This window comes from Muntiacus reevesi, chromosome 7 (genome assembly GCF_963930625.1).
Source record: "Muntiacus reevesi chromosome 7, mMunRee1.1, whole genome shotgun sequence".
NCBI lineage: Eukaryota > Metazoa > Chordata > Mammalia > Artiodactyla > Cervidae > Muntiacus > Muntiacus reevesi.
In genome coordinates this window covers 32,785,626-32,807,967 of record NC_089255.1, presented here as the reverse complement: position 1 = coordinate 32,807,967, position 22,342 = coordinate 32,785,626, and the positions used below count along the sequence as shown (strand labels likewise).

Sequence of the window (22,342 nt, the reverse complement as noted above, 5' to 3'; positions counted from 1 at the left end):
AACAGGTCTTGGTTATTACAACTATCAATTGAGGCTCAACATAATTATTTTGTGCTACTTAATATCTCTGAATGCTCTTTGCCAGTTGTCATTTCCGTTGTCAGAGTGCCTGTCTGAGACCCACTCCTTGCTTTTTTTTCTACTTTATATATTGACATTTATTTGACTGAGTAATATATATTGACATTTATATATATATATATCTACATATAATCACATATATTGATATTAAATATAAAATTCCACAAATTCTGACAAACATACACATCTACACAATCAACATCAAGATACAGAACATTTTCATGACTCCAGAAAATTCCCTGAGGCCTCCTGCCCATCAAACAGGTAACCAACGTAACCACTGCTATACATGGTTTCCAATATATACATTAGTTTTGCCTGCTCTGGGCCTTCTTATATATGGAATCAAACAGAATCACCACTTGCACCCTCCATTTCTATCTGACTTCTTTCACTTATTGTGTTGTCATATTAGGGCTTCATTCTCTGTTAGCACTAAGTAGTCAGTTCTCTCACTGAATAAATAAATACACATCACAATTCATGTATTCTTTCTTATGCTGATAGGCATTTGAAATGTTCCGAGGTGTTGGCTATTATGAATAAGGCTTTTATAAACATTCTTATATATTTTTTTGTAGACATGCTTTCATTTCTCTTGAATAATTACCTAGGAATGGAATTGATGAGTCATAGGGGAGTATATTTAACTATATAAGAAACTGTTTTCCAAGGTGACTGGACCGTTACATTCCTATCAACAATGTATGATAGTTTCAGTTACTCCACATCTGTGCCAACATTTGGTGTTTTCAACTTTTTAAACTGTACTCACTATAGTAAGTATAAAGTGGTAACCCACTATGATTTTAATATCTATTTTCCATGATGAAAGCATGACGTTGTGCATTTTTTTCATATGCTGGCTGGCCATTTCTATGCCTTCTTTTTAAGTTATTTATTTTGTATTGTGTTGCCTTTTATTACTGATTTTTAGAAGTTCTTCATATTTCATAACACAAGTAGTTTTCTGTCAGAGAGTTGTATTCTTTTAAAGTTGCACAGTGTTGGGGGTAGAGTAAGAATTCTAAAGTCAAACTATTATAAAGTTAGATCCTAGCTCAGCATCTTACCTACATGTCCTTGAGAGTTACAACACCCACCTTCAATAAACTAAAACAAAGCTTAACACCTAATAAACACTATGCATTATTGTGCGTAGTTGCTCAGTCGTGTTCGACTCTGTGTATTGTTTTAAGTTAATTACTAGTACTACAACAAAGATTTTAAAATTGAAGTATTTGTCATACTGGTAATTCAAAGCCAGGTAGGATCTGAGGGAAAAAAAATTGCAAATTCAAACATAACTCTCTAATAATTACTAGGGTCAAAATAATTCTTTGCAAAGAAGTTCTAAAATTCTTTAAATTTACAGATGACCATTCTAAACTTTTTATGATTCAGTTATTTACAGGCTCTGATTCCTATCTGGGCTCAATTGTTAACAATCTTCAGTTTAGAGAACTGGCCAGAGGAGGACCGGACTGAATTAGGTATCTAATTGTAATCCTCATGGGCTGAGCTGGGACAAGTACCACCCCAAGAAGTTTGGTGGGATAAAAGTAATAGTAAATGAAGGCTATTTGGTTAACCAAGAATTAAACCTAAGGATATCCCAGAAACATAGCACATAAACTTCGACGTATTTGGTTCAAATTAAATATTTGTTAACTGAACTCATGCATTTAAAGCTCAGCGCATTTGAGGTTCAGTGAAGTTACAAAGTCACAAGGTGGAATTTGGATCAAAACTAAAATTCAAGTTCCCAATAATCATTTAAGTGTTTATTTCACTAGAGGATCCTGACTCTTTCTTCTCAAATGATTATGTAGTAAACTGGAAACTTGAGAATTTTATACTAGATTCTGCAAGACTGGAGAAACCTAAGGAGCAAAATAACCCAATTTAGAAGAGCAGAGTATATTTTATCTTTAGAGGGCCAGAAGCACTTATCCTCTTCAGAGCACAGACTCTTATTTTGTCATCTGTGATTATTACTAATTCTCATTTCCAATCTCTATAATGCTCCTTGCATATTTATATTTTAAAAATATTAAACTGTAGGATTATTAGAAAATACATAAACATACCACCAGTTATTTTAGGATGGTAAAATTAAGTATTTCCCTTTCATTTCTCATTTTCTCCAAAAATTATCATATAATTCAGTTCACTCAGTCATGTCCGACTCTTTGCAACCCCATGAACAGCAGCACGCCAGGCCTCCCAGTCCGTCACCAACTTCCGGAGTCCACCCAAACCCATGTCCACTGAGTCAGAGATGACATCCAACCATCTCATCCTCTGTCTTCCCCTTCTCCACCTGCCCTCATTCTTTCCCAGCATCAGGGTCTTTTCAAATGAGTCAGCTCTTTGCATCACGTGGCCAAAGCCAAAGCATTGGAGTTTCAGCTTCAACACCAGTCCTTCCAATGAACACCCAGGATAGATCTCGTTTAGGATGGACTGGTTGGATCTCCTTGCAGTCCAAGGGACTCTCAGGAGTCTTCTCCAACACCACAGCTCAAAACTATCAATTCTTCAGCGCTCAGTTTTCTTTATAGTCCAACTCTCAAATCCATACATGACCACTGGAAAAACCATAGCCTTGACTAGACGGACCTTTGTTGGCAAAGTAATGTCTCTGCTTTTTTTTTTTTCATTTATTTTTATTAGTTGGAGGATAATTACTTTGCAATATTGTAGTGGTTTTTGTCATACACTGACATGAATCAGCCACGGATTTACATGTATTCCCCATCCCGATTCCCCCTCCCACCTCCCTCTCCACCCGATTCCTCTGGGTCTTCCCAGTGCACCAGGCCCAAGCACTTGTCTCATGCATCTGCTTTTTAACATGCTGTCTAGGTTGGTCATAACTTTCCTTCCAAGGAGTAAGCGTCTTTTAATTTCATGGCTGCAATCACCATCTGAAGTGATTTTGGAGCACCAAAAAATTAAGTCAGCCACTGTTTCCCCATCTATTTGCCATGAAGTGATGGGACTGGATGCCATGATCTTAGTTTTCTGAATGTTGAGCTTTACGCCGACTTTTCCACTCTCCTCGTTCACTTTCATCAAGAGGCTCTTTAGTTCTTCTTCATTTTCTTTTGAAAAGGTGGTGTCATCTGCATATCTGAGGTTACTGATATTTCTCCCAGCAATCTTGATTCCAGCTTGTGCTTCTTCCAGCCCTGCGTTTCTCATGATGTACTCTGCATATAAGTTAAATAAGCAGGGTGACAATATACAGCCTGGACGTACTCCTTTTCCTATTTGGAACCAGTCTGTTGTTCCATGTCCAGTTCTAACTGTGGCTTCCTGACCTGCATACAGGTTTCTCAAGAGGCAGGTCAGGTGGTCTGGTATTCCCATCTCTTTCAGAATTTTCCACAGTTTATTGTGATCCACACAGTCAAAGGCTTTGGTATAGTCAATAAAGCAGAAATAGATGTTTTTCTGGAACTCTCTTGCTTTTTCGATGATCCAATGGATGTTGGCAATTTGACCTCTGTTTCTTCTGCCTTTTCTAAAAGCAGCTTGAACATCTGGAAGTTCACGGTTCATGTATTGCTGAAGCCTGGCTTGGTGAATTTTGAGCATTTCTTTACTAATGTGTGAGATAAGTGCAAATGTGCGCTAGTCTGAGCATTCTCTGGCATTGCCTTTCTTTGGGATTGGAACAGAAACTGACCTTTTCCAGTCCTGTGGCCGTTGCTGAGTTTTCCAAATTTGCTGGCATATTGAGTGCAGCACTTTCACAGCATCATCTTTTAGGGTTTGAAATAGTTCACCTCCACTAGCTTTGTTCATAGTGATGCTTCCTAAGGCCCACTTGACTTCACATTCCAGGATGTCTGGTTCTAGGTGAGTGATCACACCATTGTGGCTATCTGGGTCATGAAGATCTTTTTTGTAGTTCTTCTATGTATTCTTGCCACCTCTTCTTAATAGCTTCTGCATCTGTCAGATCCATACCATTTCTGTCCTTTATTGAGCCCATCTTTGCATGAAATGTTCCCTTGGTATCTCTAATTTTCTTGAGGAGATGTCCAGTCTTTCCCATTCTATGGTTTTTCTCTATTTCTTTGCATTGATCACTGAGGAAGGCTTTCTTATCTCTCCTTGCTATTCTCTGGAACTCTGCATTCAAATGGGTATAACTTTCTTTTTCTGCTTTGCTTTTCGCTTCTTTTCTTTTCACAGCTATTTGTAAGGCCTCCTCAGATAGCCATTTTGCTTTTTTGCATTTCTTTTTCTTGGGGATGGTCTTGATCCCTGTCTCTTGTACAATGTCACGAACCTCCATCCATAGTTCATCAGGCACTCTATCAGATTTATATCTTATATAGATCTTATCAGATCTAAATCTTATAATTAATATTGATAAAAGTAATTTAAATAAATTAAAAACTCACATTTTAGCTTTATCTTGGCTTTACTCAAAATACTGTAAAAACTTTAGAATGTTACTTATATGTGTAAGAATATGTTTTAAACAAAAGAATCCCTGATATAATTCCCCTCACTATTTCCAATTTGCTTTTGTTTTATCAAAGTGCCACCTATAAGAGATGTGTTGCCCTTTCTAGTAAAGTTGGATAAAATAAAGATTTCATTACTGGAAGAATAAGGTTGCCTGTTTCACAGTTCACCTTAATACAACAAAAAGGTTTTAAAGCTGGCTAATAACTTATATAAACTTTTTTTTGAATCTTATGTTTTCAACCATACCAAATAAATAACTGTTTCCCTGATTAAGCCAAGTAGATCATTCAAACTTTAAAGTACTCCAGAAGCTTATGTAAATAAATTTGTATTTCCTATATAAACAACCTTCATCAGCTTATAATTTAACAACTCAGCTTTCAAGTTTAAGGCCTAAGACTAGAATACTTAACACAAAAATTTTCAATCTGTTTAGTAAATGTTGGGGCGGGGGGTAGTTGACAGACCTTCCCAAGTGCCACAGTTAAATCTTTTCACCTGTGCTTTTAATCGCATAATCTCCTTGCTTTCAAATGTCATCTTTTCCAACATAAAATCACTAACTCTTTTGTTTCAAATATGCAAACAATGTCCCAAAGACATTAGTGGCAGCTCTTACAAACTTTATCATACTCTGCCTTGTTGCATATAAAAATCTGTTTGTAGTCCACTCCTTAGATAAATGTGACTTAAGAGCAAGGAACGAAATCATAGTTTCCTATTTAACGATAAATGTTTTTCTTTTTTCTGGTCACGTAAATAGATGCCCACTCTAGTAAATGTGGAAAATAAAGAAAAATAGTATTTGCCATCATGCAATTAAAATTCTAGCATTTGTTGGATTTTTACTCTCTCTGGTATCATATTTGCAATCTGTTAGTCTCTGAGACAACAGCTGCTACTTGACAATATACTCTTATTGTCAAAATCTCAGAATTTCATTCTGGAGCTTCTTTAAAATAGTGAAAGGCATTTGTTCCCACTGATTTATCTAAAAAGTTGAAGAGGATGTGGAGAAAAGGAACTCTTGTATACTGCTGGTAGGGATGTAAACTGGTACAGCCACTATAGACACTAGTACGGAGGTTCCTCAAAAAACTAAAAATAGAACTACCATATAATCCATTCCTGGATATTTACCTGGAAAAAAATGAAGACACTAATTTGAAAAAATACATGTACCCCAATGATCACAGCAGCAGTATTTACAATAGCCAAGACACAGAAGCACCCCAAGTGTGCCCATCAACTATATGACTAGATTAAGAAGAGACAGTGTGTGTATACAATATGTATAACATATATTATATACAAACACTTCCCAGGTGGCACGGTGGTAAAGAATCAGCCTGCCAATGCAGGAGACACAAGAGGGACAGATTTGATCCCAAGGTCAGAAAAAGTTCCTGGAGTAGGAAATGCAACTCACTCCAGTATTCTTGCCTAGAAAATTCCATGGACAGAGAAGCCTGATGGCAGTCCATGGGGTCCATGGGAATAGGATACGACTGAGCAACTGAGTGTTCATGTACGCACGTGCACACACACACACACACACACAACACACATTATAAATAAAAAAGAATATAACTCAGTCATAAAATAGTAAATAATGCCATCTGCAGCAAAACAGAAACAGACTCACAGACACAGAAAACAAACTTGTGGTTATCAAAGGGGAGAGGTAAGGACAAATTAGGGTATAGGATTAACAGATACAAACTACTATATGTAAAACAGATAACAAGGATATACTGAATAGTGCAGGGACTTATACACATTATCATGCAATAATTTATATGAAATAGAATCTACAAAAACACTGAATCACTACACTGTATATCTGAAACTAACATAGTATTATAACTCAACTACATGTCAATTAAAACTTCCCTAGTGGTCCAGTAATTAAGATGCCACACTTGCATCAAAAGGTTGGGGAACTGGTTGGGGAACTAAGATCCCACATGCCACGTGACTTAGCAAAAAATACAAATATAAACAAACAAAAAAATCCCAAAACAAAAACAAAGCAAACAAAATATGTCAATTTTTAAAAAGCTTTCTGTTTCAAAACCAAATAAATAAAAAGTCAAATATGACAACAACTATTTAATATTATTTTCCAAAATGGCTAAAAACTAAAGCTCTATTTGTCCCTTTGGTACTGGACTACATAATAACCACTTTTCAAGTCAAATTTTCATTCTAGTGAAATGAAGATGCTTTTATAATAAATTGCTTGGTTTGCCGTATTTTCTGCAAAATCTAAACTGTATCTCAACCATTAATTTCTCATCTTATTTGAATAACTACATCAAATATATCCTTCACTCACAGGAGGGGAATTGGACAATTAATGCAGAAGTCTAGGTGAGACCTAATGTTGAATTAACTAAGATGATAACAGACACAAGAGGAATGGACTGATGTCGGTGGGGGGGGGTCTATTTTGGAAGAAAAGCCAAGGAGATCTGTTGATGTGGTTATAACTACAAAGCAAGTATTCTAAACTATCTCTAATTAGATAATTATCTATAATTCTTAACAGTCACCAGCTTCATTATCGAGAATTTATTATTTCAATAGAGCGAAAGATGATCAAACACAAAGATAAACTTTGCTTCAGTTGTATTGATCCATGTAGTTTCTTTTGAAATAGCAGTACCATATTATATACGATCCAGAATAATTCTTAAGTTACACTTTATTAAATTTTGTGAAAAAATACATATTATGACTGAATTTTCAAATGCAAATTGGCAATTTTTAAAATCAAATTAAGAGTACAGTTATAGAAAATTTTTTAAGTCTAAAATAGCTTCCCTCGTGGCTCCCACCTGGGAACCCACCTGCCAAGAACCCACCTGCCAATGCAAGAGACATAGGTTCTATCCATGGTTCAGGAAGATCTCCTGGAGAAGGAAATGGCAACCCACTCCAGTATTCTTGCATGGAAAATCCCAAGGACAGAGGACCCTGGTGGGCAACTGTCCATGGGGTGGAAAAGAGTCAGACACGACTTGGTGACTAAACAACAACAGTCTAATACACAAGATGACCTTTTCAGTTTCTTTTCTTCCTCGGAGGATCCTCTAGCTTTCTGATTACCAAGCCGATTATATGATATATTCACTCAACTACCCCCTCTCGCTCTCTTCACTCCTTCTATATTATCCCAATTGTCAACTGAGTTGTCCTTTTCTATTGATTTGCATAAATGCTTCATATTATACATAGTAATCATTTGCCAGTTATGTGAATTACATATATCTTCTTCCAAACTATGGCTTCTTTTATTTTTTAATGTCCTTTGAAGAATGAAACTTTTATCTTACTATGGTCAAACATTTCTTTCCTTTATGATTTGTGCTGTCAACTTTTTCCAAGATCTCATACATACCTATTTTAAAGCTTTTTACATCCAATTAAGAGATAAAACTTTGTTTTCTTTTTAAAGTCATTTTAACAAACAGAATATTCTATTTTCTGTGAAAGTAAGAAAGTCCCTAAAATCACCCATGTCTGGCAGAGCAAGTATTTCTGTTATTTACTAAATTAGAGCACACATTCTTTCCCACTATCCAGAAGTTAAATCCAAATTGGTTTTTGTTTCTCAGCTACATATGACCTTGTTTCCACTAGGAACAGCTACCAGGTCTTCATAGCTGCTGTACAGGGTTGGTGAATTGCAATCTATTTTCATTAGTTTCTTTTTGTATATAGGGGCCATCCTGGTTTACTGTGGATTTGTTTCAGATAATTTCTCCATCCCAAATTTCCATAAGCTTAACCCAACTTCCTACCTTTTCATGCTTTAAAACTTCTAAGTGCACATTTTTTAAAAAACTTCATGATATATTTAACATTACTTTAAACAGTTTTCAATTATACCTTCACCAAAAAAAAAAAATGACCACTTATTACAACATTGTTGGCAATACACACCATTTACACCCTCACCTAAGCAGCTTCCTACCAAAGGAGGAAGGAGGGTGTTCAATAAAGATTTACACAGTTTCAAAATGCAGGGAAAAAATATAACAAAGAGAGACTATGGGCAGAGAAAATACCTAGAAAGTTATTATAATGAACTTTATATAATAAAGTATCTTAATAAATATAAATATTTATATGGACATTATCAGTTTATATCACAGTCACAACGCACACCCACCTGTAAGGGAAGCTAAGAAAGGTAGCATTCCAATCCACTATGGATCCATCTAAAGTATTCCAGTCCACTATGTACACACAGCGTAAACTATTCCAGTCCATAATGGACCCATCTGAAGTATTCCAGTCCACTACGGACCTATCATCTAAAAGATGATGCTGGGAAAGTGCTGCACTAAGTATGCCAGCAAATTTGGAAAACTCAGCAGTGGTCACAGGAGTGGAAAAGGTCACTTTTCATTCTAATCCCAAAGAAAGGGAATGCCAAAGAATGTTCAACCTACCGCACAATTGCACTCATATCACACGCTAGCAAAGTAAGTAATGCTCAAAATTCTCTAAGCTAGGCTTCAACAGTATGTGAACTGTGAGATTACAGATGTTCAAGTTGGAAAAGGCAGAGGAACCAGAGATCAAATTGCCAACATCCACTGGATTGTCGAAAAAGCAAGAGAATATCAGAAAAACATCTACTTCTGCTTCACTAGCTATGCCAAAGCCTTTGACTGTGTAGATCACAACAAACCGGAAAACATCAGTGGGAACACTGATGGGAGATGGGAACATCAGGCCACCTTACCTGCCTCCTGAGAAATCTGTATGCAGATCAAGAAGCAATAATTAGAACAGGACATGAAACAACAGACTGGTTCCAAATTGGGAAAGGAGTATGTATGTCAAGGCTGTATGTTGCCACCCTGCTTTTATATGCAGAGTACATCATGAGAAATGCCTGGATGGCTGAAGCACAAGATGGAATTCAAACTGCTGGGAGAAATATCAATACCCTCAGACACTCATATGATACCACTGTTATGGGAGAAAGTGAAGAGGAACTAAAGAGCCTTTTGATAAAGGTGAAAAAGGAGAGTGGAAAACCTGGCTTAAAACTCAACATTCAAAACCCCATGAAGATCATGGCATCCATCCGATCCCAATACTTCATGGCAAATACATGGGGAAACAATGGAAAGTGACAGACTTTACTTTTTGGGGGCTTCAAAAATCACTGCAGATAGTGACTGCAGCCATGAAAGTAAAAGATGCTTGCTCCTTGGAAGAAAAGTTATGGCCAACCTAGACAGCATATTAAAAGGTAGAGACATTCCGTTGCCAACAAAGGTCTTTCTACTTAAAGCCATGGTTTTTCCAGTAGTCATGTATGGATGTGAGAGTTTGACTATAAAGAAAGCTGAGTGTCGAAGAACTGATGCTTTTGAAATGAGGTGTTGGAGAAGACTCTTGAGAGTCCCTTGGACTGCAAGGAGATCCAACCAGTTCATCCTAAAGGAAATCAGTCCTGAATGTTCATTAGAAGGACTGATGTTGAAGCTGAAACTCCAATACTTTGGCCACCTGATGTGAAGAACTGAGTCACTTTTTGAAAAAGACCCTGATGCTGGGAAAGACTGAAGGCAGGAGAAGGGGACGAGAGAGGATGAGATGGTTGGTTGGATGGCATCACCGATGGACATGAGTTTGAGTAAGCTCCGGGAGCTGGTGAAAGACAGGAAAGCCTGGTGGAAGACAGGAAAGCTGCAGTCCATGGGGTCACAAAGAGTCGGACACGACTTAGTGACTGAACTGAACTGAATGGATCCATCTAAAAACTGGGGACAATATTACTAAATATATAAAGGCATACTTAGCAATCTATGACAGAAAATAAAAGAAACAAAAACAAAGACTGAAAATCTTAAGAAATGTTTTAAGCTTCAGAACAGTCAGCTATAACATTATAAATGACCAATAGGCAATTAGAAATGTATATAAATTTAGTAACAAGGTCTGAGAAAAAGCCAGAGCTCTATGTCTTTTTGTTCTGTATAGTAATGGTTCTTAAATTAGGAGACCAGAGTAATTAATGATGCTACTGAAATTGTGATTAAAGCTATATAATAACTTCCATGAAGAAAATACACAAATGGCTAAACACTCACATTTGAACACAATTTTGGTGATTCACAGTTCCTTCCAGGAGATTCACAAACCTGAGATTAAGAATACCTAATCTCTAGGACAAAGTTGCTCTGCAACAGGTTTTTAAGATCCTGTAATTTACAGATTTATCAAGATGATATTTCATTTCAAATGTGTTATCTGAATGCTGGTTATGTAGGGTTATATCTCATTCTCTCAAGTAAAACACAAAATTATACTTCCAAGGGAACAAAATATGTTAAGCAATATTCAGAAAATGAAAATGAAACAAATGTAAAAGTGATTGAAGTAAAAAAGAGAGGCAGAAGAGAAAGTCAGAATCACAGATTTGAAAATGCTACACTGCTTGGCTTTGAAGATGGAAGAGGGGTCATGAGACAAGAATACAGGCCTGGAAAAGCTGGAAATGGCAAGGAAATGAATTCTGCCCTAGATTTTTCTGAAGCTTAATTCTTCCCTAGATTTTCCAAAATGAATGCAGCCCTGTCAATAACTTGATTTTAGTCCAGTGAGATCCAGTTGGATTTCTGACCTTCAGACTACAATATAATAAATTTGTGTTACTTTAAGTCACTAAGTTTGTGGTGATTTGTTACAGAACCAATAAGAAACAATAAAAAGGTGAGGGAAAAATCTTCTTGAGGATAAAGCATCCATACACAGGAGGCAAACATAATTCTTTTCCATCTCTAACTATAACTGTACCAAAACAAAATGGCCAAGAAACTCCACAAAGAACAACAACAAAATAGAGAAGATACTTAGGATTCCTTAAGATTTGTTCAGCACAGTAAGAGTTTAGAGGGATATTTGCAGTGACAAGTATCAATATCCTATGTTCCCCACTGTATATTTTAAGTAAACATTATCATTCAAATATTAAATATTATTACATACTGGGTACAAGAGAAAAAAGAAGCATTTAACAGAAGCATTTTATCATACAGCACTTCACAGGGTAGTCAGTAACTTCCTTTCTTAGCTAAATATAAAACAGATGATATTCAGAAGTTAACCACATTAGTATTCACTTATCCAGTGAGCATTTATTTATATGTTTCACACATAAACACAATTTAAAGTTATGCTTCTTTCCTTATAGAAACTCCTAAGTTAGCGGACAAAGATATGTTAGCAAAGATGGGAGTACATGGTAAGAAATGATTACTTTTCATATCCAATGTGGATTTTGAACAGCAGTATCAGAAGGTAGAAAAAGGTAAAATACACACCATGGATGGCATGGAGAGCATGACCTGAGTAATGTCATATTTAAGGACCAATTCTAAGTTCAAAACAGGATGGCAGGCATAAGCAAAAGAAAGGTAAGAAATAAAATAAATGCAATCCCAAAGAAAGGCAATGCCAAAGAATGCTCAAACTACTGCACAACTAACTGCACTCATCTCACACGCTAGTAAAGTAATGCTCAAAATTTTCCAAGTCAGGCTTCAGCAATACGTGAACTGTGAACTTCCAGATGTTCAAGCTGCTTTTAGAAAAGGCAGAGGAACCAGAGATCAAAATGCCAACATCCACTGGATCACTGAAAAAACAAGAGTTCCAGAAAAACATCTATTTCTGCTTTATTGACTATACCAAAGCCTTTGACTGTGTGGATCACAATAAACTGTGGAAAATTCTGAAAGAGATGGGAATACCAGACCACCTGACCTGCCTCTTGAGAAACCTGTATGCAGGTCAGGAAGCCACAGTTAGAACTGGACATGGAACAACAGACTGGTTCCAAATAGGAAAAGGAGTATGTCCAGGCTGTATATTGTCACCCTGCTTATTTAACTTATATGCAGAGTACATCATGAGAAACGCAGGGCTGGAAGAAGCACAAGCTGGAATCAAGATTGCTGGGAGAAATATCAGTAACCTCAGATATGCAGATGACACCACCTTTTCAACAGAAAATGAAGAAGAACTAAAGAGCCTCTTGATGAAAGTGAACGAGGAGAGTGGAAAAGTCGGCGTAAAGCTCAACATTCAGAAAACTAAGATCATGGCATCCGGTCCCATCACTTCATGGCAAATAGATGGGGAAACAATGGAAAGAGTGGCTGACTTTATCTTTCTGGGCTCCAAAATCACTGCAGATGGTGACTGAAGCCATGAAATTAAAAGACGCTTACTCCTTGGAAGAAAAGTTATGACCAACCTAGACAGCATATTAAAAAGCAGAGACATTACTTTGCCAAGAAAGGTCCGTCTAGTCAAGGCTATGGTTTTTCCAGTAGTCACGTATGGATATGAGAGTTTGACTATAAAGAAAGCTGAGTGCTGAAGAATCGATGCTTTTGAAATGTGGTGTTGGAGAAGACTCTTGAGAGTCCTTGGACTGCAAGGAGATCCAACTAGTCCATCCTAAAGGAGATCAGTCCTGAATGTTCATCAGAAGGACTGATGTTGAAGCTCAAACTTCAATTGGCTACCTGATGCGAAGAGTTGACTCACTGGAAAAGACCCTGATGCTAGGAAAGAATGAGGGCAGGAGGAGAAGGGGATGACAGAGAATGAGATGGTTGGATAGCATCACCAACTTGATGGACATGGGTTTGGGTGGACTCTGAGAGTTTGGTGATGGACAGGCAGGCCTGGCGTGCTGAAGTTCATGAGGTCACAAAGAGTCGGACACGACTGAGCAACTGAACTGAACTGAACTAACTTACCGGACTTTACTATATCAAGCCTTGCACATCATGCACAAAGTTAGTAGACAATGAAGAGACCACAGGGTGAAAATAGCAATGGAACAGAATACTCTGATTTGTGTTTTTAGCAGAACTTTTACTGCATCAACTTTAATGAGATGGGTTATTTCTTCATTTTACAGATATGGAAATTAAGGAATCACATTAGAAAGTCAAAGGTCTTAAAACACTCCTTTTGTATCGGCAACTTTAAAAACTCTAAAGTTACAATTTCCCACAGAGTAATTATCAATCTAAAGTGACCACATAGCAGTTAATAACATGTGTTTTAATAGCAAGTCAGATTTCCTAAATTCCAAAGACAGTTGTGCCATTTAAAAGTCATAATCTTGAACAAATCACTTAACTTTCTGTACCTCCATTTTCCTGGTCTGTAAACTGCATCTACGGCAGGGTTTGAGAACTAAATGAGGAAATGTGTGCAAAGTGCTTAGTTAGCGCTGTGTCTGGCTCACAGTTGAAGTGAAGTGAAGTGAAGTCACTCAGTTGTGTCCGACTCTTTGCGACGCCGTGGACTGTAGCCTACCAGGCTCCTCCGTCCATGGGATTTTCCAGGCAATATTACTGGAGTAGGTTGCCATTTCCTTCTCCAGGGGATCTTCCCAGCCCAGGGATCGAACCCAGGTCTCCCACATTGTAGGCAGATGCTTTACTGTCTGAGCCACTAGTGAAGTCCATAGTTAGGTGCTCAATATGTTACTTTTATAATGACTTGGTATATTAAACTAACTTTATGATGTTCCAATATCTGTGTTCTGAAATGGTCTAGATTTGTTTCGTTCTGTAGTGTTATATAACAAACCCAGGAGACAGCCCCCATCAGAACTTTTTTCTTTTAGTAAAAACACCTAAGTATCAGATATCTAAATCTTCCACATACTGCTTACATAATGGAAGCATTTACATCTAACCAAGTCATAGGAATCTGGGAAGCCTTCCACAAGAATGAAAAATAAAACTAAAATCTGAAGGATATACATAGAGGTATTCACAGAATATTCTTTTAAAATCAACCATTCTAGGTTCTGCTAAACAGTTATCATCAACCTGCCAAAGTAGTTTAAAACTCCAACACTTAGCATGTCCCTGCCTTCTGGCAAGACTACTATCCATTCCTCTGACTCCTTGATTACCAGCACTGATGCTATAATTTCATCTTTGGAAGTTGTCTACGTCAGAAGAGTTGAACTATAAATAAAAGTATTCACTGTCAGAAATCAGAATGTAGAAGGTAGGGAACAACATTAATACCAGAGTTCATAATGAGATAAAAGCATTAGAATAAAATATGGTCAATTTTAAACTAATCTTGTAGTAGAAAAGACTTAAGATTCAGAGGCCATTAAAAAGATAAATTCAACTATACAAACATTCCTGCACAGTAAAAATACCATAAAATTTATTTTTGAAAAAAGGGTAACAAATTGTGGGGGGAAATGTACAACAATATGTTATTAGTCTTATATTGTTCCTGTAACAAATTACCGAAAACTTAGTGACTTAAAACAACACAAATTGAAATGTTGTGAAGTAATTAGCCTCCAACTAAAAAAAAAAAAAAAGAAAAAAACCAAAAAACAACAACAACACAAATGTATGCACTCCTATGAGCTGAAGTCCAAAGGGCTTCACAAGGCTAAAATCAAGGTGCTGGCATTGTTGCACTCCTTTTAGGAAGCCATAGAAGAGAACAGATTTCCTCGTCATTTCCAAATCCTACAAGTCATCCACATTGCCTGATTTGTGGCCTTCTTCAATCTTTAATGCCAGGAACATTTTTCTCTTTGAATCTTCTTCTAAAATCACATCTTTCTCTGACTGCAGTCCTACAGACAGGAAAGATTCTCCACTTTTAAGGATTTGTGTGATTAGACTGAACCCGTCCAGATAATCCAGGATAATCACCCCATATCAAAGTTCATAACCTTAATCACATCTGCGAAGTCCTAACACATTTACACGTTCTAAGGATTAGGATGAGGACATCTTTGAAGTATGGGGGCTAGGGGTGTGAGGGGAGGATCAACACATTATTCTGTCTAACACAAACAACAGACAATTAAGCACAGTATTTATTTCCTTAAAAATAACTTCAAAATCAGTAAGAGAACAACCAACAATCCAGAATAAAATAGACAAAGTTCATGAATAAAATTTATGGAAAAAAAATACAGGTGCCATGAAATACCTATATTAAAACCCCCTAACTTTGTTCGAAATAAGAGGGCAAATCAAAGGCCATTTTTCACTTATCAGATTGGCAGATACCAAGAAATAAGTTAACACAAAAGTTAGTGAGTAGTACAGAAGTATGATCTGTTTGTAAAATTATTTGGAAATACCTATCAAAACTTAAGATGTATATATTTTATGACTTAGCAAACACTACTTCTACCCACTTTTTTATATGTATGAAATTATACCTTTATAAGCAAAGTTTAAAAAAAATACTGTTTTTAGCAGAAAAAAATATGAAAGCAATCTAAATAAGATGCAATAGGAAATTAAATTATGGAACACCTATTCAATGCAATATTATGTAGCCATGACAAAAATAAGCAAGCTCTTTATATTACTAAAGTGAGCTCATCTCTCTAAGTTCTATTAAATTTTTAAAAGGCACATATGTATATTTAGTATACCACCATTTGTGGGAGAAAACAAATTCACACATACACTTGTATATGAAAAGAATCTTCCTTGGTGGCTCAGGCGATAAAGTGTCTGCCTGCAATGTGGGAGACTCAAGTTTGATCCCTGGGTTGAGAGGATCACCTGGAGAAGGAAATGGCAACCCATTCCATCTCCTGCCTGAAAAATCCCATGGATGGAGGAGCCTGGTAGGCTATAGTCCATGGGGTCACAGAGTCAGACAGGACTAAGAGACTTCACTTTCACTTTACATAATAAAACTAGTAACTATCTCTCTAGTGAGGGGAAATAAGATAAGTACAAGGGTAATTTTGTTACCATTAAAGCCTTTTATATTTTTAAAATTTTGTACCATGTATGCATATAACCCATTCAAAAACACATTTACCAAATTCTTACACATGTACGCACGCGTGCGTGCGCACACACACACACACACACAGGGCTATGATCTCAAAACAGTATTTGTCTCTCTAACAGGAGTTAGAACTTGCCATTAAGAGTAAAATGACAACTTTTTCACGGAACACAGATTAATCTAAATTGCCTTGTTCCCCTCCCTGTCAAAACCTGCTGTACGCTATACTCCCATCCACGTGACAGAAGAAATGCCTCTGTTCTGTTCCCACTTATTTACAATTTACAGTTCTCTTCAGTCACAGACACCTGTTCAAACATAAGGACTGGAATCCCAGCTCTCTTCACATATTTCTGCAGAATATCCCACAAATCATCTCATATGCATGTATTTCTTCTAAAGATGCTGGGCTCATTTTACTAAACTTAAAGAAGTTGCTCTGCAGAAAGGTAGATAGCAAATAAGGTCTTGCCTGAAGAAAACTGCATATTCTCATATTGGACATGTCCTAAGAGAGGAGAAACAAACTCAGAAGGTGGAGAGACAGGAGAAAAGACTTCAGACTACTCTCACACCTTAGAACAAGGTTGTGGGAAGGAAAGCTATGCTTAAGAGGGGGGTCCCTTGGTGGTAAGAGAAAAGTTATTTCTACCCTCTGAAAGCAGACATAGGTTTAGCAGAGCAGTATGCCCTGCTGAACATGGTAAGAGGGATGCCCAGGTGAACATGGACAATCACTAAACTATAATACATTATATAGCTCTATTTATTACTCTCCAGAAAGTCTTTCCTGATGTCTACCATTTGGACTAAATATCTTTTGTAAATGTTTCCACCAGATAATGTGTGAATAGGGACTCAATTGATACTTGAGAGTCAGTTGTGGTTGATAATTCTTACTTAAAGCAGAAAAGAAATGCTGTTCCATTTTTCTGATTTAGATTAGGTACAGTATATGCTTATGTGTATACTATGTAGTTGTATGTTAGGTCTATATAGGTCAGTTAGGAAATTCAACTGACAACTAACAGAAGCAGAAGATATTAAGAAGAGGAGGCAAAAATACACAGAAGAACTATACAAAAAAGATCTTCATGACTCAGATATCCACGATGGTGTGATCACTCACCTACAGCCAAACATCATAGAATGCAAAGTCAAGTAGGCCTTAGGAAGCATCACTACGAACAAAGCTAGTGGAGGTGATGGAATTTCAGGTGAGCCATTTCAAAACCTAAAATATGATGCTGTGAAAGTGCTACATTCAATAAGCCAGCAAAGTTGGAAAACTCAGCAGTGGCCACAGGACTGGAAAAGGTCACTTTTGAATTCCAATCCCAAAGAAAGGGAATGCCAAAGAATGTTCAAACTACTGCACAATTGCACTCATCTCACATGCTGGCAAAGTAATGCTCAAAATTCTCCAAGCTAGGCTTCAACAGTACATGAACTGTGAACTTCCAGATGTTCAATTTGGATTTAGGAAAGACAGAGGAACCAGAGATCAAATTGCCAACATTCACTGGATCATCGAAAAAGCAAGAGAGTTCCAGAAAAACATCTACTTCTGCTTCACTGACTATGCCAAAGCCTTTGACTGTGTGGATCACAACAAAACGAAAAATTCTTCAAGAGATGGGAACATCAGACCACCTTATCTGCATCCTGAGAAATCTGTATGCAGGTCAAGAAGCAGGTCAAGAACAGTTAGAACCAGACATGCAACAAAAGACTGGTTCCAAATTGGGAAAAGAGTATGTCAAGGCTGTACACTGCCACCCTGCCTATTTAACTTACATGCAGAGTACATCATGTAAAATGTCTGGCTGGATGAAGCACAAGCTGGAATCCAGGCTGCCGGGAGAAGTATCAATAACTTCAGATACACAGAAGCAGAAGGCGAAGAACTAAAGAGCCTCATGATGAAAGTGAAAGAGTTGGCGTAAAGGTCAACATTCAGAAAACTAAGATCATGGCATCTGGTCTCATCACTTCATGGCAAATAGATGGGGAAACAATGAAAACAGTGACAGACCTCATTTTGGGAGACTCCAAAATCACCCTGGATGGTGACTGCAGTCATGAAATGAAAAGACACTTGTTCCTTGGAAGAAAAGTTATGACCAACCCTAGACAGCATACTAAAAAGCAGAGGCATTACTTTCCTGACAATGGTCCATCTAATTTTCAAAGATATGGTTTTTCCAGTAGTCATGTATGGATGTGAGAGTTGGACTATAAAGAAAGCTGAACGCCAAAGAATTGATGCTTTTGAATTGTGGTGTTGGAGAAGACTCTTGAGAGTCCCTTGAACTGCAAGGAGGCCAAACCAGTTAATCCTAAAGGAAATCAGTTCTGAATATTCATTGGAAGGACTGATGCTGAAGCTGAAGCTCCAATACTATGGCTACCTGATTCGAAGAGCTGACTCACTGGAAAAGACCCTGATGCTGGGAAAGATTGGAGGCAAGAGGAAAAGGGGAGGAGAGAGGATGAGATGGTTGGATGGCATCACTGACTCAATGGACATGAGTTTGAACAATCTCTGGGAGCTGGTGATGGACAGGGGAGCCTGGCGTGCTGCAGTTCATGGGGTCGCAAAGAGTCAGACACGACTGAGCAACTGAACTTACTAACTGATGTGGTTATATGAGAAGTTCCTTTTTACCAAGTAGGAAGAAGGCAAAGTAATTTATTACTGTAGTTTCTTAGGGTTTCCAGTAAATTCCTACTGTCTGATCTCAACTGTGCTACCAAAGATACTAACAAAAACCTTGTTTGTTTATGCCTGAGATGAAGTAACAATCTTTTGACTGCATGGGGCAATAGCAAGAACAGTCAGTGAGAAATCACTGCTCTCTCTGGTCAGATAATAGGCTCAGGGAAATTCAACTGACACTTCTGAAGAGGGAATTCTTTCACTGTCAACAAAAGATAGCTTTCCCTAAGGAAGCCACAAGATTCCCTTACATTTAGTATTCACAACTCCTGAATATGGTGCCAGAGATATGGTTCTGTTCATCTTACCTTACTTTTATTAGCGGGGAAGAGCACTCACTTTTCAAATGCACCTAGAGGCAAGTATTTAGGTAGCACCTTTGCACATACTAAGAATGCACACAGCACTTTGGCATTTAACAGCAAGGAACAGAGGAGTAACAAGAGTCAGCCGCCAACCCCGTAAATCTAGAATGTCAATTCTTCAGGGGTCAAGCAACAAGCTGAGGACACCAAAGATATGGAATCAGTGGCATGGACCCAAATTAACCACTAGAATAATCTGAAGAAAATAAGTATCTCCACATTCAGTATTAAAAATCACCAACATCTCAGAGTGTGGGATATGGCTAACACGTGAAAGTAAGTCCAATGACTACCTGTATAAAATAGACATTTAGCAAATGTGTGTATAATTGAGTCCAAAAATAAAAAAAACAAAGTCCGATGAAGAAGCATGAAGAATTCTCAGCTCTTCTTATCAAGAGTGCATTTGGAGAGAGGCAGACAGCACAAGGTAGCTTAAACACTTAGTCAAATGCTAACTGAGTAAAAATGTAGGAGCCTTCAGTGAAGGAGGTAGACAGATACACGACGTTAATAACACCACCCTACAGAGGGGAGTATACAGAGTTCCTCTGAAAATGTCACACTAACCTGGGAATAGCTGATCCTAATTGTGCAATTGTGGGACCTTTGAACATTTTCTTCCTTCCAAATTCAACATGAATAGATTCAATTTTTACTGAAAATTTGGCATCCTACAGCAGTGTTGTCCAATCAAAATACAACTGAAGCCATATATGTAGTCTTCAACTTTATGGTAGTTGAGAATAAAAAGTAAAGAGGAGGATGGCAGTGAAATGGCAGAAAAGGTAGCTCAAAGAGCATATCCCACAACACAAATACTAAAACAAACAAAAAAAATTGTCAGGCAACTTTGTCAGAACTCTAGAAAATAATCAAAGGTTAACAGTAATGAAGCAAATGGTAAATCAAAAGGCAATTTTAAAATGGTAGGAAGGCTTTGTTGCACTTTTACTTGCCCAGTGGCCTAACCCCAATTCCCACCTCTGCCCCAGCAATGCTCTTAAAGATGTCAGTCTGCATTCTCAGCATGGAATCCTGCACCCTGGCTCCAAAGAGCACAGCAGACCTGAGTCTGAAAGAATCCTACCTGGAGACATGTGAAGAAAGGACATAAGGCACTTTGTATTCCTCAAACACATGGTAAGGCAACAAACGACCAGCCTCTGCTGGGGGCAATATCACAGAAGAGGCCAACAATAGATATACCAAAAGCCTAGGAGAGAAAGCTTGGAGAGACAGTCTTTTTTTTTTTTTTTTTTTAAGGAAATTAAGAAAACCATGTGCATACCCAGGGAAGAACACATGTTCAGAAAAGATGTGTGAAAAACCAAAGTTATCATCTAGGCTCAGCACAGCAGGAAGCAATGGGTAAGGCAGAGTTGTAAATCGCTTGGCTAAGCATTAAAGGAGTGCCAAGATACAGAGATAATCTGCAGACAACAGCAGAGTTCCTTCACTCCCTGTCTCTCTTTTTAAACTCCTGGTGTTTAAGAAAATCTTCATCAAAACACAAAAGGAACAAAGACTTCAGGAATCATATAGCAAAGAATAAAGACTTAACAAAAACAGTTTAGAAAAACAACAAAACAAAATACCCACAGCCTATAGCCAACAATAAAACATACACTGAAATGGGAAGAATACAAGTTCCAGAGTTGTCACATTATAATATTCAAGCTGTTCAATTTTTAACAAAAATGTATGAAGTGTATGAAAAGGAATAATGAGAGTATGGCCATTCAAAAATGAAATTAACAAAAACTGTCCATAAGGACGCACAGATATTGGACTTACTACATAAACACTTTAAGTCAACTGTCTTCACTATACTCAAAGAGGCAAAGGAAACCAGGAAAACAACATAGTAGCAAGTAGAAAATATTATTAAAGAAACAGAAATTATGAAAAATAGCTAAAAAGAAATTTGGGAGCTGATAAGTACAGTAACTGAAATGAAAACTTCATTAGAAAGTTTCATAGCAGATCCGTGCAAGCTAAAGAATCAGTGAGCTTAAAGACAGGCCAACTGAAATGACCCAGTCTGAGATGCAGAAAGAAAAATTAAAAGAGCCTAAGAAGTCTATGGGATGCTGTATGTGTATGTAACGGGGAGGCTAAGAAGTCTATGGGATGCTACATGTGTATGTAACGGGGAGTCTAAGAAGTCTATGGGATGCTACATGTGTATGTAACGGGGAGCCTAAGAAGTCTATGGGATGCTGTATGTGTATGTAACGGGGAGCCTAAGAAGTCTATGGGATGCTGTATGTGTATGTAACGGGGAGCCTAAGAAGTCTATGGGATGCTGTATGTGTATGTAACGGGGAGCCTAAGAAGTCTATGGGATGCTGTATGTGTATGTAACGGGGAGCCTAAGAAGTCTATGGGATGCTGTATGTGTATGTAACGGGGAGCCTAAGAAGTCTATGGGATGCTACATGTGTATGTAACGGGGAGTCTAAGAAGTCTATGGGATGCTACATGTGTATGTAACGGGGAGGCTAAGAAGTCTATGGGATGTTGTATGTGTATGTAACGGGGAGCCTAAGAAGTCTATGGGATGCTACATGTGTATGTAACGGGGAGCCTAAGAAGTCTATGGGATGCTGTATGTGTATGTAACAGGGAGTCTAAGAAGTCTATGGGATGCTACACGTGTATGTAACGGGGAGTCTAAGAAGTCTACGGGATGCTACATGTGTATGTAACGGGGAGCCTAAGAAGTCTATGGGATGCTGTATGTGTATGTAACGGGGAGCCTAAGAAGTCTATGGGATGCTGTATGTGTATGTAACGGGGAGCCTAAGAAGTCTATGGGATGCTGTATGTGTACGTAACG

The 22,342-nt window shown here is 37.7% G+C and overlaps 1 protein-coding gene across 1 annotated transcript in view; it reads right to left on the bottom strand.

The window, feature by feature from the left end:
- SPRED1 (sprouty related EVH1 domain containing 1) overlaps positions 1 to 22,342 on the bottom strand; it is a 114,164-nt gene that overhangs the window by 54,674 nt on the left and 37,148 nt on the right. The window lies entirely within an intron of this gene.